The 25175-nt window shown below is 39.0% G+C and overlaps 1 protein-coding gene and 1 pseudogene across 1 annotated transcript in view; one reads left to right on the top strand and one right to left on the bottom strand.

Annotated features, from left to right (window-relative positions):
• CCDC192 (coiled-coil domain containing 192) overlaps nt 1–25175 on the bottom strand; it is a 202741-nt gene that overhangs the window by 7322 nt on the left and 170244 nt on the right.
• LOC132517892 (double homeobox protein B-like) lies at nt 726–1739 on the top strand (annotated as a pseudogene).

Genomic DNA, 25175 nt, shown 5'->3' with positions numbered 1-25175 from the left:
AGGGCCTTTGCATTTGCTCTTTTCTCTGCCTGATAATTGTACCCCTGATCTACACATGGCCAATTCCCTCAATTCCTTCAGGTCTTTTCTCTCCAAAGTCACCTTCATAGAATGAAGCCTTCCCTGGCCATCGTGTCTGAAGTTTCAACCCAACCCCCATTGCTGAACACTTCAAATCCCTGTTCCCCACTTTGGTTTTACTGACAGGCTACATCTGACTACTCTATATTTTATTTTTATCTTGTCGCTAGTCTCTCTTCTCCACTAGAATAAAAGCTCGGTGAGGGCAGAGTAGCTTCACTACTGCATCCTCTTCTCCTAAAACAGCCTTGGCCCATAGTAGATACTCATTTGTTAAGTGAATAAATGAATGAAAGTTAAGTGCATAAATGATACAAAATCACCATGGCCGTGATCAGTCCAGAGGTTTCAATTGGTATATCACTAGGCTGGTCCCTCAGTTTTTTCACCAGGCACATTTTTTCTTCAAACAAAATTTTTCACTACTGCAATTTTTAAATAAAATAAGCTGTTATGATTGTACAACATTGTACAACATTGCAATTAACTTTTCCGAGTTTAATTTTTTTTAAATAGAAAAGTGGAAAAGTTAGAGTAGATCTCTTCCAGATCTGTGGCTTAGATTCTATAAGCTATAAAGCTTATAAAAATGGTTTTCCGAGTTGTCCACTCATCTTTTTAGAATCTGGATACCTCTTCCCAAGATGGATTTGACCAGCACTGCAAGTGACATACTATTACAAAAAGAAACCTGGCAAGGCAAGATTATTTACAACTAGGGTCAAAAGAATATCCTGCAAGCGTGGCTTGAACATGACCCTTACCCTGAAAAAGCAAACAGGAAACAAATGGCCAAGGAAATTGGCATTCCAGAATTTAAAATTCAGATTTGGTTTAAAAACCACAGAGCAAGACAGAGACGATTGGGGTTAAGCTCCTCCCTAGGAGAAGACCAAATCCATGGACAGAACCAGCCTCAGCCTTATACTCAAGAATACTTACCAAAAGGAGCCGCACGAGACCAGACATCCGTCCCAAGATCTCAATCAAACATTCTAGTTCAAGCCTTCAAGAGGAGCCAATTCCTTGATACTGCAAACAGGAAAACACTAGCCAAACAGGCATTCCAGAATCGAGAATTCAAATGTGGTTTCAGGACCCAAGATCTGTGGACCCTGGGCAGAGCAGAAGTGAGCCTGTGAATTCCTCGGTGGATGGCCCAAATGGGAGACCTGGTCTGACAGCTCTGCAGCACGAAATTGACCTGTGCACTCTCCCAGGCAGATCTCATCATTTTCCTTCCTCCAGTTCTTTCAGCAGGAACCAACCATTTCTACCTTTCTCCCATCCCACGTATCCTCTGTCCCTTGTGTGATCCAAGGACAAAGTGTCATGATGCAGCCCATGCAGGCTGTGCAGGGAGGAGAGAACTCTCCTCTACTCTAACACTTGGGAATTATGTGCCAGGACTGCTGACTATAGGAGGAGACCCAGATACTCAGTATCCTTTCTGGCCCCAATACCAAGAAGAACGCCAGGATCACCAAGAACAGACTGACTACTGCAGTTGGAAGACTATTCTCAGCCTCAAGCTGAGCACAAAAAAACAACCACCACAGGATCTGGGCCAGGTGGACATATCTTACTTTCTGCAGTGGTGGGATGAGTGCTGCCAGGCTCTGATTGCAGAGTGGGATCCTCAAAAAGGGACCCACTGAGGCAGACTGGTGGCCACAGCACACAGATCATGCCCTCAGCCAACAGCACCAGCAATATATAGAAACCTCAAGAAGCCTTTAGGTCAACTCCTGCCATCCACAGATTGTCAGTAAAAGGTACAAACTTTTTTTTGAATCCTGATCCCCAGGAAGAGGACCCTCCAGGATTTTCAGGCTCTTCTGAACACTCTGCAAAGCTCACCAGGGCTTGGGCTTCAGAAGGAAGAAAATAGCATTCTGAACCTGATCCAGGCCTCCTTTTTTTTTTGATGCAGATCAGAGCAACTTAAAGAACAATGAATTAGGAAATCATCCTGTCAGGGGCAAAACTAAAGCCGGGGAAAGGAAAAACCACTTGGAAACCAACATGGAGGTTGTTTTTCTTGTGGGCAGTGGTTATCTTCCGTACTCCACTAAGTGAAGGACTGTTTCCAAGCTCCCCACTGCCTCTGGAAGCACCATGGGCACTAGGTGGTGGACACGTATGCTGAATTCTTGCAGAAAAAAAGTATTTTACTGACGAATATGACCTTCTCTCTGTAGTCACCACATCCTCCACAGTCTGGAAAATCCACAAACTGTAACCTAACTCAGGCAAGAACAGATCTCTGAGGGACATATTAGAACTTCTTTCCCTCCTGGCATCATGAGAGGGCAAACTTGAAATTAGTTCACTGTGTAGAAAATGAAGGGATGCTGTACTTCCTGATGATGTGAGCTCATAAAAGTGAGCTTTTCCCCAAAGCTCTGGGGGTTTAAATTGCGAACTAGATACTACCTCAGCATCCATCATTACGGGAATGATTAAATGGATTAGGACAAATCCATAATACTGAGTAACCTTCACTTGGAAGTGTATTTTTACTTTGACTATTTAAAACATACAAAAGATTACAAGGAAATTATAATAGCAATACCATATCATCACTGAACATAGTCTAATGACGCTAATATTTCCACATTTTTAGTTTTTTGTATATATTTGATATATGTATATATATATGTCCATAAGATTTCTCCTCTTACTATAAATACATTATATATTAATCTAAAACCTGGGATAACCATTCTCATTCTCAGTCTTCTCCCTTTTGAAAAGGTAAATTCTGAAAACAGATTTTGGTATATGTGGGTTTACCTTGGCAATAAAAATGTTTAAAAAAAAAAATGGTTTTCCAAGTTGGCACCTGGCAAGCCCTGTCAATATGGAGAATCCAGGGCCTCACTGCTGAAATTCTGCTCAGGTGAATCTAGGAGGATGTCTGGGAATCTATATTTTTATGAAGCTCCCTGGGTAATTCTGATGATCAGCTGGTTTTCGCACTTGAATTTCTGCTGCCCTACAGTAGACGTGGCGAACAAAGCTTTTGGTGAAATCCTAAGAGGCAGGCCCAGGAGTCCCCTAGGCAAGCCCCTTCTTGACAAGGCTGCTGTGCACACAGCTAGAGGAGAGAGGTCACATCTGATGTGCTCTTTGTGTCGCTCCCTGTTTACCCGAAAGGGCTCTGCCTGCAAATGTAACTAGCTGACCCAATGCATCCGTGGTCCTCACAGCCCTGCTCCTCCTCTAATTGTCTTAAATCTCATCTTGCCAGTTCTAACGTGGCTAAATTATCTCCAGAATACCCAGAGAAAATGGTGAGTGTTTGGGAGTTTTTGTTTTTGCTTCTGTTTCCCAGGGCGTGGATGGATCCATTTCCTCAAAAGCTGATGTGGAGAGGAGTCTCTCTTTTCCTTCCCATGAGGAGTGACTCAGAGGAAGGGAAGGGAAGGGAAGGGAAGGGAGAGATCAAACCTTGGGGTGGAAGCATGGTGACCCCCAGCTTCCATACGTGTTTAACAGCCACCATGGCCATATAGGGAGCAAGTGAATCCCCTCTGCAGATCTGAATCCAGGGTTTTCTTCTTGGAGCTTGCTGGAGTCGTGACATGTCCAAGAAAACTGATAAGAACATTGTCGCAGAAAGACATGTGAATACCTTGGCTCTAGCTTGGGAGGTGAGGGAGAGTTATTTGTATGGGAAAGCAAGTGAGGACTTCTCAAAGATGGTGCCACAAAATGAATATAGGCTGGGACAGGTTGAGGGGGGAACACCCAGTGGCCAGAAATTGCTGGGTGGGCAGAATGTAATGCTGTGTTCCACCTCCTACCTACACCAGTAGGGCAAAGGTTTTACTAGGGTGAGGGTAGGACAGCGTAAGTTAACTTACTCCATCACTCCCTTTTGGTGCATGGTTCCTTCCCACCCACTTCAGGGTCTCAGATCACAGCAGACTGTTCTACAGAGGGCTTCTTTGATAAGACACATGAGCATTGTCAGCATAACAGTGCACCTGAGTTATGCCAAGAGGAAATCAACCTAAGCAGAAGAAAGGTGTTTTGGAATCTCTCTCACCTCTTCCTACGAGCAGACCTGAAGTCCCCTCCCATAGGTCTGGCTCCTCAGAAGATAATAATGGATGAACACAATGACGGACAGCCTGGCCAGAGGCTGAAAGGTAAATATGGCTCCTGGTAGGGAAACAGAAAATTCAAGGGAACGGGAGACCCAGGAGTTTGGGAGAAAGGAAGAAAAGGAAGAGACAATAGATGAAGGACAATTTCTATGCTTATCTGAAGTGGAATCCATATGGATTCTTCTGAAGTGAATCCATATGGACTGAAAGTCACTTGGAGGAATAAAATAAGGATGATTTCCATCATTTGAACCACGTGTTGCACTAGAGCGACCAGCAGTGAGACTTTCCTGCTTTTCTTCTTGGGTGCACAGGGGTTATATGAGCCTAAGTCCTTATCAAATGAGGAATGCCAATTTACTTTGTGTTAATTTTCAAAAGATAATATAGTTTCTGGTGTTGTATGGCATTGAGAAATAAAATGATGCTGTAGTAATAATAGTATTGGCAAGGTTATTTTTTGCTAATGAAAATTAGCTGTGGAGAAAGATGGGCTAAAGGAGTCGTCATTTTTGTTGACCAGGACTTTGCTTGTGTAAACTGTGTAGGGGAACGGGGTTTGTGGAGAGGAGGCAGAAGTCATTTTAGTGTCACTGACTTGACACTGCCATTACATGTCTGTGACAACAGGACCCTTGGGTGCAATCATTTTCCTGTGCAAAATTTTGAGCAACTTGTACAGCTCTGCTTCACAACACACAGCTCTCTTTCTTCCCTCTCACCTTGCCCCTCATTTTCTTCCTTTTGATTGATTAGCCCTGGGATGACTGTGATGCCACCACTGAATTTTTCCAGTCCCCTAGATACAGTGCTAGGTCTGGACCCAGTACTTCTTGACTGGAGTTAAGGAATCTATGCATAAGGTGTAACAAATTGCAAAAAAAATACTACAGTGGCAAAGACTCTCTCCTTGACCAAACTTTAGTCAGGCTCCTCTGGGCCGTTTTCTTGACTAGACGTCATCCTTGAGCCTTGTCCTCAAGAGTCCAGTTGTAGCAAGACTCCTGCTAAGTTACTTTAGCAAGAATCTCCCATCCTTGGTATCTGATCACCCTCAATTTCTGATCCAATTCCTTATCCTCCTCCACCCCAGGTGATATCTGGTGAGTAATGAGAAAAATCTATGCATTATCGGAGGCCCAGAAGCTGCTTAGCCAGGGGACTTGGATTTCAACTAAGGGAAGCTCAGGGTTCCCAAATGGATAGAGGTCTGGATTCCAGGCCCTCCCGTATCCTATGGAATCGTATGCCATTGTTAGTCCCCCTTCCTTGTCAGTGTTAACTTTTTACTGGCTCCAAGCGATTAGCATTTAAATGTAACTCAGTTGCTACCATCTTAGAAAGGAAATAAAAGCTTTTTACTACTTGAAGCCTCTTCAGCTGTTGCTCTACCACTGTATTACCCCCTTCACAGATACATCTCTTGGAAAGGTTGTCTATACTGTGACTCCCTTTCCGCATACCTGCCTCACGTTAACGCATTAAAAGCACTCTAGCTTTTGCTTTTAATGACATTACTAAGCTAGGATTTGCTGAAGTTACTAATGTCACTGAATCCAGTGAACTTGCTTCAGTGTTCATCTTGAATGACCTCTGAACACTTGCCACTGTTGACAGCCCCTCTTAAAGCACTCTTCACTTGACTTCTATAATATGATGCTCTGTTTTCCTCCAAACTTTCCGAATACTCCTTTGGTCTCATTTTGTGAGCTTCTCCTCAGAGCAATTACTGCAGGGAGATCCTTACATTCCTGGTCTTAAACTTTCTTCTTTCTCTCTATAGATAATTTCATTTACTCCTGTGGCCATGGTTGTAATCTGTTTGTGTGAACGATGCCCAAATGACCAACGCTAGGTCACCCATGAGCTCTGGACCTTAGACTCCTCTTTTGAGATATCTCATAAACATCTCAGATAAAATATGTCCCCAGCTGAACTCAGTATCTAACGTACAAAACTGATCTCCTTCCTAGCTGAGTAAAATGGCATCACCATGCATCTACTTGCTAAGGACAGAAACCTGAGAGTTACTTTAGATTTCTCCTTTACTCCCATCCTCTTCCATCCATCTTGTCACAAAGTCCTGTAGATTCAAACCTCTAAAGAATGCTTAACTCTGTCTAATTGTCTCCATACCCATGAGGTCAGGCAAGATGCTCCTGCAACATCTTTCACCTCTGTGGCCTTGTAATGCTTATTCAAAAATTATTTTTTATATCTCTGTGAGGTACTATTTTATCAAGGACTTTTCCAAACTCCACTATTTGCCCCTCAGGTTTAGTCCTTTATGGCCAAAAGGAACTAACAAGCTGCTGGGGACAGCTTATCAGGTGATACATATGGGCTTTAGAGTGGTACACCTGAGCACTTGGACATTTATTGCTGGAATCTACGGGGTCCAATTAAGAAGAGACCAAGTGAAAAGTGCGTTTTAGGGAACGAACCATAAAAGTGGTTTAAGTGCATGAGAAGCAATAGTAGAATTGAAATGGGTAAGAAAATATCAAAGGAGGGAGGCCCTTGTACACTTGAGAGGAATAACAGAAACAAATACTGCTTATCAGTCTTACCTCCTATACAAGTAATTGTACCTACCTTTATTTTTATTAACTTTTTCTTTCACTTTTATTTTGTGCAATTGGTGTTAGTTTAAATTTCACAGAAATTAGACAATAGTAAGTTATTAACAGTTAACGGTACCTGACTCAGGGATGGGTGGGGACCAGACGTGCCTCTGTTAAGTTAAACTGGCAGCATAAAAATGCCCTGTTCCTGAGGACAGCCTGTGGAGCATGATTCTTTCAATTCCACCTCCCAGTGGAATGCCATTCCAATTTTATCAGCTTGATTTTATTTTTTTGAAATTTCAAGATGTAATTTCATCTTGAAATTACAAAAGATAATTCAAAAGCGTTGGAGAAATTCCCCAAGAGGGAACTCAAACAAGCTGTTCTTTATTTAGGAAATCTTCTGATATTTCGTGCAAATTCATAGATGTTTTCTCATTAGTCACCTATGCTGTCATGTAAATTATATGCCTTGAGAACATGATCAAAGCTAATGGTAAAGGAGTTATTTTCAGGTTGGGCTTAAGTCCAAGGCACTTTAGAGAAGCACAAAAAATTGTCTAGGAGACTAGTGAAACACTTAGCAAAATGCTTCCATCCTGATACTAGGAAATTTTGTATATATTTTGGATGTATTGTACATAAACTTTGGAAAAATAATATTTATAGTTTTTAGAGATGTCAAAGAACTTCCATAACTATGGTTTCACTTTTTTCTTTTTTCCGTAGCCCCTTCCTCCATACTTGTAAGAGAAGGAAAAGGGGCGGGGGGAAGGGAAGTGGGGAAAGAATGAACATTTATAGAGCACTTACTTTATGTCATTTTACTAAGCACTTGTTTAGCAATCATAACAAAGCAGAGTAAATCTTTATGTTTTGTTTCTGTTATTATGACTGATGCCACTAGAATCCTTATATAGGACCAGATCTGAAATATGCAGGCCACTTTCCAACTTCATCACTCCACTCCCCCTCTGCTGTCAGGTATTCATGTAAATCCAGGCAAGCCTTGGTCCATTAGCATATCCTCCTGATCTGGGGTCACACCATATCCATAGGGGTCATTTTCTGAGCACTTCTCAATTGATTATGGAATATTCCTGGCTTTACAAGAATAAAATAACAAGCCAGGTGTCTCATTCTTTTTTGTTTTCATCTATTATTAATTTCTGATCAGAAAAATGCTAAGATAACAGGAATCCTAGGAATTGGCAGCAGGATTACCATTAAGACTTGTGGGCATTTGTTCTGGCCACTTTCCAAGATGACCCTCCCAGTGTCTCTAGGTTCTAACCACCTGGATAAACAAATGCTTAGTGACACGTTCATTTTCAGCAGGCCAAGTTCTCATTTTGTCTCTGGTTTAAGATATGGAAATTATTTAAATTTAATCTCTATTATGTATTATTTGGTAACTTCTATTCTTTAAACCACTTAAAGTGAACCTTCAAATGAGAAAGTGTGCCTAAAATTGTAAACGTTTCTGTTTTTCTAAAGACTCAGATTGGATTTAGTCAATCGTGTAAGGTGATTTTTACTTGAGATTAGCTTCAAAGAATCAATATCGTCTGTGAATATATCAGTCAGGGTGATTTCAGCTTGGAATAACAGGACAGGTGACTCGCAGCAACTTAGACAATGGGGAGTTTATTATTGCAGTGAAGTCTGGGGAATTCCAAAGTTAGCTCATTCTGTGGCTCACAGAAGCCAGGTAGGCTTCTCCTAGATTCTCTTGTTTCTCCCTCCTATTTGCAAGGTGGCTGTTCTTTACAGGGCATTGTCTAAAAGTTGGAAGACAAAGGAAAGTCTTGTCTTTTTAAGAGTTCGGAAATCTTCCATGATGCCCGCTGCAGATTTACCTTACGTGTCTTTGTCTATGATCATATCACATTCCTAAAGCAGCCCTTGATGCAGAAATAGAATCCCCATTATTGGTTAAGACTAATAAACCTTAACATTTTAGGGTGGGTGGGGAGGACCTTTGAAACACATTATCTACCTAATTACTAATAAAACTGGGATTCCATTAAGAAGGAAGAATAGCGTTTTTGTTTTTTGGGTTTTTTTTGGTGTGTGTAGGTGACTAATAGTGTCTGCCATAGTGAATAAAATTGTTATACAAAATGCCAATAGTAGTGTGGCATTCAGTACTATTTTTGTTGCAAAAAACCTGAAAGCCCAACTCTAACTGGCTTACGTAATAGAAGGAATGTATTGAGATAGGACTAGTTTCAGGCAAGACTTAAACTAGTAGTCCCAGGAATGTAACTGGAGATCTTTTGGCCTCTCTGCTTTTTCTTTATAATGTCAGCTTCTTCCTAAGCCTGGTAGTATCCTGGTAGCCAGATGATTGCCACTGTCTTCCAGGGATAAACCTCCTTCTGTCTAATGTCAAAGAGGGCGTCTACCTGTATCAACACAGAAAAGTAGGAGGATTTTCTTTCCCATAAGCCTCAGCAAATATCCCTTACTGGCTCATATTTAATTACAAAAATCTCATCTCTGAACCAGTGGGTGGGCTATACAATTGACTTTTAAGCTTATAACATTGTAATGCATTTAAAGCAACACAATTTATGACAGTGATTTTCTGACAGAAGTGAAAGGAAGTGAGGCAGACCAGCAAATGAATGAATGAATAATGAAGAAATAAAGACCTTTCCCAATTATTATGAGTTTCATATTGCAGCTATTTCCCTAGCAAGAGTTCCAATAAATTAAATAATCATTGTCTGGAAGACAGCTTAAAATAAAGCAAATCATAAAAATCAGATTTATAGGAAACATCTAGTAATAGCCACACCGGTATTAAAATTCTAGCAGAATAAGAAACTGGTTGTTTTGGATGGAATTTATTGGTTTTGAAAAAGATGAAGAAGTTATGCATGGTGACATTTTGATATTGGGGAAATTGAGTTAATTATTTTTTGGCTAAAGAACTCAGGCAGAATTAGTTTAGGTTCGCATTTGGCTTGGACAGAAATAGTCACAGAAGTAGAGAACAAACTTATGGTTACCAAGGTTGGGGGGGGGGCAGTGGGAGGAACGGGAGACTGGGGTTGACATGTATAGTCTACTATGTATAAACTAGAGAACTAATGAGAGCCTGCTGTACAGCACAGGGAACTCAGTGCTCTGTGGTGACCTAAATGGGAAGGCAATCTAAAAAAGAGGGGATATGTGTATATGTATAACTGATTCACTTTGCTGTACAGCAGAAACTAACACGATATTGTAAAGCAACTGTACTCCAATAGTATAAATAAATAAACAAACAAGTAATAAATAAAAATACCCCTCCCCCCAAAAAAACCCATATTTGGCTTTGATATTTGTTTATCATTTGAAGAGACTTTTAAAATCTAAATAAATAAGAAGAAATCTTTTTAGTGGCATGTACTTTTTAGCACACAGTGATGTTTAATGCCAGGAATGTCAGCATTTCTGAAATGTCTACTATATACATCACAGACTAGAAAAAATATATATTCGTACATTCTAAAATATACCCTTGGATAAATTAATAGTGTGTAAGAGCCAAAAAGTGAATTTTATGATTCAGCATGGAAAGAGAGGGCAGCTCCCAAAAGATGCACAGGGAGGGAGGGAGGGCTCAGGGCCTACACTACTTGGGTGGCCACTGCAATAATTTCCTAAAATCTTGGACAAATCAGCCTCTCTGTGTGTCAGCCTCTTCATTTATAAAACAAAAATGTCAGCCTATATAATCAATGAAAAACTTTCCTGACTCTAGGATTCTATGATTGTATTAGGGACTTTGGACTTCTGGGCATATATTCTAAACTATTTTGGGACTTAATGTGTTGTTAGTTTACAAGTTGGTGTTTAAGTTTCTTAAACCTGGTATAACAGCCCATTCTACATCTATATTCCTCGGTAGTGGGTACATGGTAAGTGTCAGATCTTGTTGCATGAAATTGGAGGCGACGATGGTGATTATGACTCAATCTTCTTTGGCAGATGAATGGTAGGAGTGAATGGCTTATTTAGTATCTCCCTCCTTAATTAGTAGCCCCCCAAACTACTTGTCAATCTTTTCTTATAGAGAAACAGCCAAAGGGTGAGCAGAAATAACTTGGGTAATACTTCTTTAGTTTTTTTCAGCTTCCTGGAATTTATGAACCCTATTGATGATAAACCACAAAGTTACATATTTACATATGAATCTGAGTCTCCCATACGGGGGAAATAAGAAAGTTGCCAAGGAAGAATTTCAATTAAAATTGAAAAATAAGCTCTTAAAAATGATTCTGTGTTAATGGCTGGTTTAATAAATGTTTGTAAAGCCAATAGGACAGCTTAAATCTTCAAATTATCATCTCGCGGCAGGGATGGTATAGGAGTGCAGGCGTGTGTATCTCTGCACGTGTACGCACATGTCTGTGTGGTCCAAGAATATCCAGAGAAGAAGTAGATAATGTGAAACAGAAAGAAATAGGGTAAATGACTACTATTCAATGGGGAGTCCTTTGTCTGGACTTATCCCACCTGAAAGCTGCACTCTCTGTCAAGATAGCCCATCTGGCCCCCGCAGTACAGAATAGATAGAAGTACAGAGGGACAAAGGGAGAGAAGGAAGGAGAGAGGGAGATCTAGCACGGCACCATAGCAGAGGAAAAGCTATAAGAATGAGGAGTTATGGGTAATTTTGCAGAGGATGCTTTGGAAAAAAGTGACTCTCTAAAGTCCCAGCACTGTCCTATACAGTAGCAGAGTAGAATCTGCTATAGAACCTCAATGAAATAAACTTTGTGCTTTGAGAGAGAACTTTGAACAACTGCAGACAGACAGACTGAGAATTCTCTGTGTGAGTACAGAAGCCCTGAAAAAAGTGATTCTACCATTTAAGTCTGAAGCTAGAACAGTGCAAGACATAGGAGAATCCTGTGGAGCCATGGCAATGGTGCAAAATATGGCCAGGGCCAGGAAGGAATTGTTTTTTCATCCACAAATTCCTTAATGAACAGGATTGAAAATTAATAGGAGAAACTGAACAGTTTGCTCAAGGTAAATTTAGAAAACTGTATATAGTATGGCTTATAGGATGGTTTCTGGCACTCCCAATCTTTTCATCTTTACAAAGTTCTGAGTCGAGGAACTCTTCAGATGTTGTCAGAGACAGGCATGGAAACCAGGTGGAAGCACCTGACTGTAGCAATCCAGTATTTGGAGTGGTGAAACTGGATAGGCAGCACCATTTCCCAAGTGCTGCTTGTGTGAGGCCTGATGCTATCTGGATGTGTCACACATTCCATGTGCATATGTACACTGTAAATACGTATACGTATCAGCGTGGCCAGGAGTCAGTGGAGCCCAGCTAAAATAATATCTACATTCGACCAAATGCAAAGTGGTTTACCTCCCATCCATTAATGCTATACTTTTATATAAAAACCAATCAACATAAAGTTTTGATCACATTAAAAATTATAATGAATTAACATCAATGAAGAGAAAATGTAAATAAATGGAATAACACAAGTTATCATTTTTGAGTGGGATTCATCTGGTTTGGGGGGGTTTGGAGATTTGAACTCATTGATTCATCTAACAAAGTACCTATTAGACACAAACCTCTAAGATAGGCCTTAGGGATAAAACAGTGACTAGAAATCCGTCTCTACCTTCAAGGAAAAATGTAATTGCTCAATTCCTCTTACATTACTCACAGTAAACTTGTTTGTGTCAGTAATCTGTTAATTGACTCAGTTTCAAGATAAAGAATTACAAATGCCCTAATACAAAAGACATTTCAGGATGAAAGCAAGCATCTTGAGAAATATTATAGTAACTTTAAATGTAAAATACACCCCTTAGTTTCCTACAGGTGAGAGGAATGTGAATAGAATGATATATAAGAACTGTCTTCTTTGTGTAGAATATAAAACTGTAGTACAAATATTCAGGGACGGGAGCAATCTGTGTTCAAATTAGGGCGCCTCTGATCATTTGCTCTGTGTGCTGTGCACGGTTGCTTAAACTTTCTGTGCTTCAGTTTCTTCATTTGTAACTAGGCCTGTCAGTACATCAACACAGTATCTCATAGAATTATAAGAGACTTATGTGGGTTAATTCATGTTGAAATCTTAGAATAATGCCTGGCACATGTGCAAGAAATGTTAACTATCATTATTAATGTCTACCTACTGTTTCTAATCACATTCCCCAAATCAACGTTCACCATCTTCCTGTAAATCACTTGATGTTTCTATTTAGCAGAATGGTCAAGTAGAAGTTTTCATTTGTACAGTTTCACAATCCCATAGCTCTATTTCCAAAATCCTAAAAGCTCTGGAAAATGAAAGTTTTTCCCAGCTCACCTGGTGGCAAAATCTCATCTGACCTGATCTGAATTCACCTGGCATCAAAATCTGATCTGAACTGATAGGAAGCTATTTATAGTATTTATACATCCCATGCAGTGTAAATATTAATATATTTGAGTACGAATATTATCCCCACCCCTGTTGGAATTACCTTTCAGATTTGAAAAATTCTGCATTCTGAAACATATTTGGCCCCCAAGTTTCAGATAAGAAATTATAGAGCTGTACTAGTGAGGACAGAGAGAGTAGAAGAAATTTCCCTCTCTGGCTCTGTAAGGCAAGATTTATTAAGTGAGGATGTGAGTTTCTCCAATTATAAACATCTTGGACCAATCAGCTCCCCAGATCTGAAAAAATGTGAAACTTGTTTCCTCCATGATATTCATTATCACCAGATCAATCTTCCCTCCTACTTATTATATCTGCTATAATTTCCAAGGAGCAGTTATTTTGGTTTGGGAAGATTTATCAAGATACGTAATTCTATCCCTCCTCCAATTATTTTAATTTCTTACCCCTCTTTCCCATTCTCTATCCACATTCATACATATACACCATCAGATAGAGGTCAAAACAAACTCAAATTTTTGGGTGTGGGTATATGTCCCCTCAGCCCCTTTCCTGGTTGCCTTTTCCATTTCCTCCACCTGGGATTAAGTCAAGCAGTCATGAAGGATGTGTCCTGCCAAGCCTCTTAACTCCATTTTGCCCTCCAGCACATGTACTATTATGAGTGAGCCACTGGTTGGAAGAACTGTCTAGTCTTTAGGCAATTTTGTCTGGTTTTGTCCCAGAAAGTTAAGAGCAGATCCCAATCTAAAAGGCCTATCCTTGTTAACAGCTCTTAAGATCTCCAGAGTTGTCCAGGAGAAAATTCTTCTAAGGCTCCTTCCTCTCTTTCTCCAGGGAGTCTGAAGTCATGTGTTTTAAAATTCTCCAAAATAGACTTAATCTCCACATCAGATTTAACCACAATAACTACAGCTGGGTTTAAAAATCTGCCCCCCCCCCCACATTACTAACAGAAAGCAGCAGTCTAGCTAGAAGTGAACCTGAAAACCTCTTTTCCAGTGCACTCACGATGTTTTCTTTCCCTTTTGTGGTCAAGGAGGCCTCAAGATGTAGAACTACTTCGTTACTAAGGAGGCCAACAGTAAAGAGGCAAATGCAGGTTTATAAAGATATTAATCCAAACAAGTGGAACATTCATGCCCCAATGAGGCAGAGACCCAAAGGAAATATGGTAAAGAGGCATCTGCATTTGAATTCTCCCTGGGCCATTTACTCATTGTGTGTCCTACTTTAACTTCTTTGGGCTTCATTTTCTTGATCAGTAGCATAGGCACCATAATAACTGCTTTTGCAGAACTACCCCAGGTCACAGAAGAAAATTACTGAATGGGATTCAAGTTTATATCTGTTTGACTCTAAAAACACTGATCTTGTCCTTGCATCATGCGGTCCTTAGAAAGTTCATGTGTAAAACAGAACACTCCCTCTGCTGTTAAACAACCATGGCTAGCTGTCAATACAGCGTGAGAGAGCGTTTGGACTGTTTAACTTTTGATGATGGAACCTGGTATTGATCAGGGCTACAAGCAGAGCATAGTGTTAAATCAGTGTTAAATCTAAAAGACTACCTTGACCTAAGTTACAGGGTGTCAACAGGTGGGGCAATCTGCAGCTGGCTGTGGTTCTTCTGTGGTAGAAGGTAAACCTGGTTACAGGGTAGCACATAGCAAACCTTAGGAAGTCCCACTGAAAGCATCTGGAGCTCATTGAGAGCTGAACAGAAGAGGAAAAACTATAGCAGAAATTTCAGGTGCATACAAAAATCTAAACAGAGAGTGAAGAGTCCCTCCTCCAGAGCAATCCTGGGTGTCTCAGATATGATGGCTCCAAGGGATACTTCCTTATCACCAAAAGGAATCCATTTAAGACAAGAGACTGACTGCCCGCATCCCTTTCAAGAAGATTTTCATTACCTAGGAGCTAGTTTTCTCCCCTGGTTTCTGTAAAGGCAGAAGCCCTTGGCTTCCTGGGATACTTAAGTTTCAAAAGCCCTTTGGTATAACCTTTAACCACCACACTTAAAAAGTTAACAACAGGGTCCTACTGTACAGCACAGGGAACTATATTCAATATCCTGTGATAAACCATAATGGAAAAGAATTTTAAAAAGAATGTATATATATGTATAACTGAATCACTTTGCTATAGAGCAGAAATTAACACAACATTGTAAATAACTATACTTCAATTAAGAAAAAGAAAACAGTAAAATATCACTTCTCTTTTTCCTAAACCCAGGAACATGTTCACGCTGGAGATAACAGGAAAACAGCTTTATAAGCCATTGTTCTATGCTGTTAATGAGGGTGTGCAATGTATGCTTTGAAAGGGGGCACCTGGAAGAACAGCCTGAAGACACCGTCTCAGGTCAGTGACATTTCCTGCTGGATATTGTTTGCTGACAAAAACTTTTTTTTTGGTGAGAGGTTGAGGTGGTGGGTGTGTAACTAAGTGGGTATAGGTCTTTAACGGGTGAAGGGCTTGAAATAAGGTAAAAATAGGGAACTGTGGTATTCATTCCCTCCCTCTTTCTCAGTTTTACTGTATGTTGTCACATCCCTTCTGTGGACCGTGAAGAAAAAAATGCTCCCTCTATATCTCTATTTCTATCAATAAATACATATAAATTATGGAGCACACCAACTGACTGAGAGGAATACATTATGTTCTGTTTTAGTTCCCCGTGATCAAGTTATAGGAGAGGGTATAGTTTTAGGGTCCATTTCGACTATAAGTAAGCAGTAACACGTCCAGAATCACGAGGACCTCCCAAATTTATACAGTTAGCAGCAGGTTTTCGACAGCCATCAGTGCACTGTGGATTATTGTTAGTATTTGCCCGTCTAAATCTCTGACCCCTCCTCTGGCCTGTGAACTCCTTGGGGACTGAGACAGGGTGTCACCTGGTTTCTGATCTCCAGGATTTGCACTATTACGTGGCCCACAGTGGTGCTCCACAATGTTGGGACTCTTGGCAGTGCTGTCGGTCTCAGGGTATGCCTTGTGAAATTTAAGAAAGTGATCTCTGCTCTTGGATCTGATGATTGGACTGACTGTGGAGGGACATTGTTGGGAGCTATTTTGTGTTCTTAGTGGATGATGCGCCATATACAGCTTAAAGGTCACATTTTACATAAAAATAAATATTCCAGTTGACTAATAAGTCACTGAGAGCGAGTTTGTTTGTGTCTAATAAAATTACATAATGCAGGAAGCTCCAGGAAACTCACATTCTGCCTGTCTCCATTTTCCAGCTAAATTAGACTCCGAGAAAAGAAATAGGCTTCTCTCTCACAGCCTGCCACTTTTAAACAACCTCAAAGGTCTATTCCCTATGGGTCAAACTTTGGCAGAATACTGCTATTAGCCTGTGCATGGGGTCATGTGAAATACTCTGATCTGGACAGTCAGTGGTCCACCGTTTACTATTGGATACCACCTTTCTTATGGCTCCTGCATGGGGAAAGAACCCCCCAGGTTTAATGCAAATGGGAAAACAATGGGAATGGTTGGAGGTCCTGCATACAACTATTTAAACAGCATATTTATTCAGTTCTGAACAATGACTAGCACAACCCTGGGGGTTTATTATTGTCTGGATTTCCCTATCACACACCCAACCATTCAGAAGCACAGCTGGAAGTTTCCTTTTATATTACCTCATTCTACATCGATCACTCTCTAATAAAGATGGATACACTAACCATCAAACCTGAGAAGTGTAGAGCATTGGTTTCATTTGAACATGAGTTCTTTGTGATTATTTAGGAAGCCTGTATAAAGTGCTGCCACCCATTCTTGCCTGTTGAACTTTTGCATTTTCTATTTAGTGAGCATGCCAAGGGTTTCTGGGGATCCACTACACAGTGACCCAGTTTAAAGGCAGTTAGAGGATTTTGTAATACATCACCTGGAAAGCCATAAAGGCACATATCATTTTGCAGATGTACAAACAAGACAGGAAGGGTCTATCTAGCCCGTAACCTCAGGCAGAAAATGCAGATCTGAGATCACTTTGAAGCTTTGGAGACTCAGGAAGATCAACTTTTCTTTGTAACACATTCTGATTATTTTCATCTTCTTATAGACACTCCCTCTGGTTTGTCTAAGTTTGACATGTCTCTTTCATGCAGGCGCTTGACTTGGCAGACACAGAGGAAATGAGGAAACTGTGCCAAATTAAAATGAACACATTTTGAAAATACTGCAATTGGATCCTAATATTGATGCTTTTTCATAGGAGAGGCAATAAAAAACATCTTAGAGCTGAATTGCGATTCTGGTCTTCTCTGAGAAGTAAAAAAGTACATATAAACCATTCTATCAGGTTTTGAACTTTTCTATTTCTCTATCTTGACCAGAAAACTTAAAAAAATAAAAGATGTCATTTACCAGTTCAGTAAATTTCAGTGCATCACTGTCTTAGGTACTTTACAACTAAAACTTAAAACAAACAAAAACCTTCTCTTTATTAGAAAGAGACCAGGTGTCAGAAAATAGGAGTGCTGCTTCTGATTCTTTCATTAACTAGCCAGCAACAATGGACAAATTGTTTAACATTACAGTTTCATAGCTGTTGAGATTGGGACCATCATATACTAAGGGCACAAAAGACTGCAAATTAGGTAGCAAATTAAAAAGTTGCAAATGTTAAAAATAGAAAAAAAATGTTTCCTAAATGCAATCCATTTCAAAGAACATGTTTATCCAAATCTAGTGTGGCATACCTCAAAATTTAACTGACTTCTTTTTATTGGTCTCCTTTTTTCTCTTGGTAGCTGGGGGGAAACGTGAACTTGAACTTGCCCACATAGGGTGACTACGTCCTTGCAGTTTAAAACAGTAACTTCTCAATCCCAACCGGATTTAGGTTAGTCAGCTCTGGGGTCTTTTCACCCACCTTCTCCTATAATTTTCCATGATAAGTTCATTAAGAAATTCATACACCATACTGCTAGGGTTTGGCAGAAAGATGCCTGGTACTTGTGTGGTCCCCTGTGGTCAGTACTGTCCCAAGGTTTGCCTGTGTTCTTTGCTGATTGGTGTCTGTTGAGCTCTGGCTGTTTTCACCTGCTTTTTAGATGTTGCTCTGGAACTGCACACGGAAGGCCCTGGTTTCTGACATAGCCCATCTTCTCTAGGTTTTCATGCCATCTCCTTGTCCCAACCCTAGACCTCTTCAGGTCTCAGCTTTTGCCCCTACCCTCTACCCTAGGACACACACTGACTTCCATATCTCCTTGATGGTATGTATGTGTGACACCTGGGAACCAGAAGTGCTCCTACTTCTGGCCAGCCAGCATGGGCTATTTCGAAGGGCAAACTCCTCAGGCTCTATGTGGTAAAGTGGTGAATTAGCCCACAATTTAACTGGGTGTTTATACCACTGCCCATTGCTTCCTCCCAGAGATTTGACCTTGTCTCTGTCTTGACAGACCTTTTCTCTCTTTTTCTTCTTTGTCTCCTCCTCCCAGCAATATTAAGGAATTAGGTTTTGTTTTTGTTTTTGTTTTGCATCAAATTGCATGATCTCCCCTCCTTCTCTATAATGCAATCTAGGGCCACTTCTCCAAGGTTGGGTTTTTGATATATACTCTAGGTTGAATAATAATAAATTTCCACTTTTGTAGGTAAAAAATGGTTAAATATTAGAAATTTCATGTGATTCAACCTATAAAAAATATGATTTTGAGAGTCTGAAAAAATTATTATTCTTCCTTATCAAAGCCTGATTTTCAGAACTATTATCTCCCTATAGAACTTAGAAATCTCAGTTTGAATGCCAAAGTTAAACAATTATTCTTTGTACTATATAATTGCTACTCTGCCCTATCCTGAGGAGTAACCCTCAGTCTCAACGCCTATACTTAATGGCAAAAGGAAATTCATGGGAGAAATAAAAATAAAACTAAATCGCTGAGGTTAGAAATTATATCAGAGGGTGTTTCAAAACATTATTTTTCTACCACTACAAAAATTCAGATCAGAAACTGATGTGATAGTTCTAAGTTTTCATTGAGAAAGTGATATGATAGCACTAATGCACCTATATTTTATCAGGAAGAAGTGATGCTAAAATTTATTTCTGACCTAATTTAGTTGAAGTTTGTATTGTGTTTTGGGAAAGTGAAAGATGGGACAAGAATGACTGGTAATGTAGTTTTAAGAATAATATTCCATTATACTTCTATAAATATTAAGATTAAGAAAACTCTTCATTATAAACTTTATTTCATTTAGTTCATGGTAAAAACATCTTTTAAGTTTTTAATGGAGAAACTGGTTTGGCCCAAGTTAAAGCGCTGTTAAGTTACATGACCAGGGGAAATGACTAGGCTTAGACTGTTAGTATGTTTTGAGTATTTCCCTCCTCAAAATAATCATCCATCCTGGGAAAGAACCATAAAGTCGTGTGTCCCAGAGCTGAATAAGCTGTGAGATATGGACAGTCAGCGTCTATATAAGATGAGGCATCCTGTGGTGTGACTCTTCTAAAGGAGAGCAAAATTATGGCATTAAACCACTCTGAGTTGTGATTCTCTTCTGAGAAAGCACCAACCTTGAGTAGACAATAATCTGCACTCCTTCACAACTATACTTCCTATTTATTACAACCCGATTACCCTGTCTGCAGAGTTTTACACCGGTCCTATTGTGTCTAGAAAGGCAGAATGCTGAGGGTTACTGAATCAAATATCAGGCTTGTCACTTTATATTAATTCAACTGATTATGAAAGGGCTAAGAATTCTTAAAAATTTTCTTGGTTGTGCCATTTAGAGAAGTGTCACCACCATACCAAAGATTCTTGGTGATTTCATTGTTCATGTTGTGTCTACTAGTTTCAGCTGCTGGCGGTATACTTAATGGAAACTTAAAACCTCTTGAAATAAAATTGAGGTAAAATTTTTAATTACTTGAAATAGCTGATTAAGATAAAGTCAGTTTAAGGTAAAAAAGTGAAATAGTTGTCAGACTTTAACATCTATCTGTATCAGTCTCTTAAGAAAGTAAATACTTAAAAGGTTTTGTCATATACCTAAAAATACTGTGATACAATGAATTATAATGGCTAAAAAATTATAATATGCAAAAATTTTTTTCAATGTAAATTTCTTGGGATAAATTAATAATCTAAATCTGAGGTCTCAAGTTAGGTAAAATACTTCAATTTGCTCTAAAGGAGAAAATTTGAAAAAAATTTGCCCTTAAATGAATTATTTTTATTTATTTTTTTGTGTTGCTTTAAAAGGATTAAAATGACTGCAAACTTGTGGGCTAGTTGGACTTTGTTCTTAGTATGATTCCTCTTGTAAGTCGTAGTTCAGACATTTCCAAATTCAAAAGGGATGGCACATTAAAATAAAAAGGCAGTGGTAGGGCTTCTCAGTAGTAAAACGATATGATTTTTTCCAAAACTACTACATCCCTTAGGATGGCTATTATGAAATCAAAGAAGAAACACCCCTAAAATCTGAGAAACTATTACACCGAATGTTGGCAAGGGTATGGAGGGAGAAATTGGAACCTTTGCACATTGCCTAGTGAGAATGGAAGATGGTGCAGTTTCTGTGCAAAACACTATGGCAATTCCTCAAAAAGTGAAACATTAAATTACCAAATAGCCAAAATGAGGAAACAACCCTAATGTCTATGGACAGATGAATGGCTAAACAAAATGTGGTGTATACATACAATGGAATATTACTCAGTTTTAAAAATGAAGGAAATTGATAACATGCTATGATGTGGATGAATCTTGAAGATACAGTATTATGCTTAGTGAAATAAGCCAGGCACAAAAGAACAAATATTGTGTGATTGCATTGTAGGAGGTACTTAAATTGGTCAAATTTGTAGGGACAGAAAATAGAATAGTTGTTACTGAGGGCTAGAGGAGAGGAGTTATTGTTTAGTGGGTACAGAGTTTCAGTTTGGGATGAGGGGAAAGTTCTGGAGATAGACAGTGGTGATGATGGTTGTATAACAGTGTGAAAGTATGTAATGCCACCAAACTGTACATATGAAAATGGTTAAAATGGTGAATTTTGTGTTTTGTATATTTTGCCACAATAAATAGATGGTATTTTTGATCATGTAAATCTAGCTCGCCCCTAGCAAAATAGCTGCTTTCTACCTACACTTATATTTGCTCTCACATATTATCTCTCCCATTGGCTAGTGAAATAAATTATTTAATTTTTGTGGTCCTCAGTTTTCTCTTCCATCAAATGGAGAAGAGAAATTGGGCAATCTGTAGCTCTACTCGAGCTGTTATTATCACCTTGGATGATTAGATGGAAAATATTATGTCATTACTCTATTTAAAATAGACTATGGTTTGGTTTACTTTTTTGCATTCCAGTTCTCTAAGGAAAGGTTTACAGACTGTGAGTTTACTTTTCCTTGTCTCTTGTACCTTTTGATGGCCATAAGAAGACTGTTTTACTAAGGTTCATTAATATCTTGGCAAACGTCTTAAATGTGAAATATTGATAGAAAAGTACAATTTTCATCATAGAACTACATTTCTATCATATAAGCTTGACATGAAAGCATAATATCTGCATTATCACCTGTTCATGGCAGAAAACTGAAAAATTATTTATTAATAAAATGCAAAACTTGTTTTTATTTTCTAAATTAAAATTCATCACTGTATGATATAAACAGCAGAAATGAAAGGAATAGTCATTTATATAATATTGAATCTTTCCTCAAGTGCTATATAAAATTACATATCTCTCAATTGCATGTACAGGGAAATTGAGGCATAGAAGATATAATTTAATAGGTTAATAAGAGAGGGTTAGAAAGTAGTTTCTTTGTTAAACTTGATAGCTTGGATTCTTTGCCTCTTGGGATAGTCTTATCCTAAGCAAGTGCACTAGTCAGGATAGACTTTGTTAGGCTACAGAAACAATTAAACCTGGAAATTTCAGTAGTCTAAAACATAAAAATTTATCTTTCACTCATACAAAATCTGTTGTTAAGTCCAGTGCTTCTGCAGGCAGCTCCTCCCCAGCAGAGTCTCAGGGATCCAGGATGTTTGCGTCTTGTGACACCACCATCGCAGCACGAGCCTTGCAGTTCTCCCAGGCAGAGAACAAAAGAGCTGGGGGGAAGGTGTGCAGGGGCATTTTGTTGTATCTGTCTGGGACTTTACATATGTTACTTAAGCTCATAATCCATTGACAAGAGAAAATGATATTGACCCTACCTAACTGCACAGAGGCCAGGAGTGATACATCTGTATTCAGTGAGCATTAAATGTCTCTGCCAAAATGAGGTTCTTTGGTCTGAGCTGTTCCAAATGGTCTGAACTGATCATGTCCTGAGAATTGAGACCACACGATGTAAGATAGTGCCAAAATAGCTGCTACATTAGTTTTCTATTGCTGCTCTAATGAATTACCACAAATGCAGCTTAAACAACATGCATTTACTCTCTTACAATTCTGTAGGTCAGAAGTCCACCATAAATCTCACCAGGCTAAAATCAAGATGATGGCAGGGCTACATTCCTTCTGGATGCTTTAGATCCATTTCTTGCCTTTTCCATTTCCCACAGTCTGCCCACATTCCTTGGCTCCTGGTTTCCTTCCTCTGTCTCTACCTTCAAAGCAATAATGTTGCATTTCTCCCTTCACTCATGATCACAGCTTCTGACCACAGCCAGGCAAGGTTCTCCACTTTTAAGGACTCCTGCGATCACATTAGGTCCGCTTGAATAATCCGGGATGCTCTCCCCATCTCAGGGTCCTTAACATTAAATTCATCTGCAAAGTCTCTTTTTCTACGTAAGGTAACATATTCACAGGTTCCTGGGTTTAGGATGAGGGCATTTAGGTGGGGGTCATTATTCTACCTATCATATCTACTGTTTATCATGATGAAATTCACTCATTTACATTTGATATTAATAACTAGCTGTCTCCTTAGAACAAAACAGGTTTCTTTTTTGTTGGCATTGTTTATATACGTTTTTTGCTCCTTTTTTTGTGAGGGTTCTGCTACTCTATTTCTTAATTGAAATATAGTTGATGTACAATATTGTGTTAGTTTCAGATGTACTACGTAGTGATTTGACACTTGCATGTATTATGAAATGATCTCCAGGATAAGTCTAGTAACTATGTGTCCCTATACAAAGTTATTACAATATTATTGACCATATTCCTATGCTGTATATTACATCCTCATACAAAACAGTTTTCAATAGAAGTTTCTGTTTCTTTGGATTTTATTTCTTTTAAAAATTATTGGTTTATAATTTGGTCACATAAGACCAAATTTGAGATCAAGTTTTTAGCATTTCTGTTTGTAGTGGACAGCTATTTTTTTGTCTGTTTCTGTCAGGTAGTCCTATTCTTAGCAATACTGTTCCAATTTTGTTTGGGTAATCTTCCATTTTGGCTCTCAGGCTATATGACTTGGGTGCAGCTGACCTTACTCAAGGCTCTACTGGTGCCCGTATGAACCAAGCATGCCCATCCACAACTTGACATCACCCAATCACAATGATTCACTCAAAAAATTCCAAGACAGTGAACTGCAGAACTTAGTGAGATTGCTCTAAGAGTTCTTATCCCACTGGGGTTGCAAAGAGTGTACAGTTTAAGTGTGGAACCACTGGTGTCCTTCTCAATCTAGCAAGGGAAAGAACATGCCTAAGAATGAACTCATTGTGGAGGAAAGCAGGGCTGGAAGACAAGAGACAGAGTCCTGGCTCCCACTGACATTATTCAAGCATCTAGAACTAGTCGTGCCTCAGATGTTTATTACAGAAGTCTATATATCCTCTTTTTTGTTTAAGCAAGTTTAATTTGTGTTCCTGACATTTGCAATCACATAAGTCTCGACTGATAGGGGCGATAAAGTTAAATAGTGGTAATAAGTTCACATGCTCTAGAACAACCTCTGGTAAGTAAGATTTTTGACCCACACACTGAAATCAATCACTGAAGCACTAGGCTACTTCATTGGCTTGACCTGCCCAGAATAACTGGTGTCATCATTTATAAAAATACCGCTGCTGATTGCCCAGTAGATTATTCCCTCTGTGATGTCACATAAGCTCAGAGAATTGTCTATAGCTATGGCAGGCAGCAATCTGTGCAGGGTGTTGAATGCTCTGCTGAAGACCAGTCCAACAATGGATACATCACTTGACTTTCACTGCCAAGTATGATGTATGTTTCATGAATGCATACAGATAGGAGGTATGTGAAAACTGGGGGTGATGATATAGTAAGGAACATTTGTGAAAGTTAATTGAAGAGCATTTAATAAACTGTTTGAATGAGGACAGGAAGTATTTTTTAAACAAGCATGCTGTGACTGTCAGGACCGAGATCCAAGAATGGAAAAAACTGTTTTATAGCTTCTGCTGTTATGTTCTCTTTAGATTATTTAGTTATTATTGTTAAAGATTTACATTCTTCAACAATTATTCTCTTATATATACAATTTATTCATCATTTTGGGATCCCCTAGTAATAAAATTTGAAAGATCTTATTAAAATAGCAGAACACAAAATATAATATTTTGATCATAAAAATATGTATGTGTATAAATATATTTATGTAGAAAGAGAGCTGATATGAAAAACATTTTGTTGGGGCAATAGGATGGTTACTTTTTAATCTTGCTTAAAATTTTGGTTAGTATTATTAATAAAATATTTGTTAGGTACTATATTTTTGGTAGAGGTAACCAGCTATGTGTAAGAATGTCAATCTATGATCTGATTATGTGGATGTATGTAGCAGTTTCATTGTGGGTCACTGACTTAAAGTAGACTATTGTTAATTTTCAAGCATTTTTCCCCTGACTTCTGTTTCCCAAGGGTCAGAATTAACATAGTCTTGGGAAACTGTCCTAGTTTCGCCTCTTAAATTCCCTAACGACTTCTAGCAGCCTCAGAAGAGGTGACATAAAGATATATTGTATTGATTCCTTTGTTCAGCCATCAAACAAGGACAGAGCTTTGGG

Source organism: Lagenorhynchus albirostris, chromosome 3, assembly GCF_949774975.1.
Source record: "Lagenorhynchus albirostris chromosome 3, mLagAlb1.1, whole genome shotgun sequence".
In the NCBI taxonomy this organism is placed as follows: Eukaryota; Metazoa; Chordata; class Mammalia; order Artiodactyla; family Delphinidae; genus Lagenorhynchus; species Lagenorhynchus albirostris.
Note: the sequence above shows the minus strand (reverse complement) of the source record. Positions and strands in the feature narration are given on the sequence as shown.